Below are 1,369 nucleotides of genomic sequence, written 5' to 3' on the forward strand. Positions count from 1 at the left end.
GATCTGGACTGGACTCACTGATCTGGACTGGTCTCACTGATCTGGACTGGACTCACTGATCTGGACTGGTCTCACTGATCTGGACTGGTCTCACTGATCTGGACTGGACTCACTGATCAGGACTGGTCTCAGTGGTCAGTCACAATATGTGATCAACTAACCGCAAATAGAATGTAACTTTGTGTGAAACACTGAGTCATTCCAATACGCCCAGGTGGAAGCGTGTGGCTTTTAAAGGGAATTGGAGATGCGCTGTGATTGGTTTATTGTATGTTATGGCAAAAACACTCCCATGAATAATTAATAGACTGAGTACAACTGTTTTTTTTCACTGTACACAACACCACGGCTGACTGCAGTTACAGTCCTGCTTGGCCGATGTGTATTGGATATTTTCTGTGAGCTGTGAACTGTTGCTTTTCTTCAAACTAAAGACAGCATACTGCAGATTGGCACAGTGTGTTTTTCTATCTGCCCTTTGTAATAAACGATGACGGATGAGGGTTTTTAATAGCTCTTAATAATTAAACTGAGGAGGTTTTCAAAGGCTGTGCCCCATGAGACAGTCTGAAATGAAGGTGATGATTGTCTTCACTTCAGGCGCAGGTGTCACAGGAGCTGACAGGTGGATTCACAAGATGGCGCATGCAGGTTTGAGGGAAGTTTGGCGGAAGCAGGTAAAAGAGTTTGTGAAGGAGCGAGTCAGCGATTTCTCTCCTGTATACAACGTCAGATAGCCTACACTCACTGGCCTCACAAAAGGCAAATGAAATAATAATAATAGTGTATAGCCTCAGAGCCTCCTCTCTTCTGATTGGCTCACCGACCTGTTGTTACTAGAGCTCCTGAGAGAAGCCTGAGAGAGGAGATGTAAAACTACATTAAGATGGTTTTTGGTTCTTAAAACCACAAATATATCTTCTTATAGAAAGAAGAAGAAAAGATTGAGCTTTAAAAGAAATGAGGAGGTTGATGTGTTTTTGACACAATGTTATCTTTGGCCTTAAACTCTAAAAGAGACATTTTCTCACTGTTGGTTAAGACACAGATGAAGCCTGTTGTCTTTGGCGTGTGGCGTGTGGCGTGTGGCGTGTGGCGTGTGGCGTGTGGCGTGTGGCGTGTGGCGTGTGGCGTGTGGCGTGTGGAGTGTGGGTATGTCCCAGCAGCAGTATGTGCTGTACAGGAGCTCCCAGTGTAAGAGCCCTCATAAAAAAACAATCAAAAATCAATAAACAGTGAAGGTGTGATGTGAAGGTCGGGGCCACAGGTGCAGGGTCTCTGCCCCACACGCTTTCATTTTTCTAACCAGTGATAACAACATAATGGATTCAACTCACAGCGAAGAAACTGTCTGTCCTCCGCCCCCCCC

General features: G+C 45.1%; 1 protein-coding gene across 1 annotated transcript in view; it reads left to right on the forward strand.

Annotated features, from left to right (window-relative positions):
- Positions 1-1,369, forward strand: part of LOC111645618 (gamma-aminobutyric acid type B receptor subunit 1-like) — a 72,841-nt gene that overhangs the window by 28,268 nt on the left and 43,204 nt on the right. The window lies entirely within an intron of this gene.

Source organism: Seriola lalandi, unplaced genomic scaffold (assembly GCF_002814215.2).
Source record: "Seriola lalandi dorsalis isolate HSWRI2012SDOR001 ecotype SW California unplaced genomic scaffold, Sedor1 jcf7180002054954, whole genome shotgun sequence".
Classification (NCBI taxonomy): domain Eukaryota; kingdom Metazoa; phylum Chordata; class Actinopteri; order Carangiformes; family Carangidae; genus Seriola; species Seriola lalandi.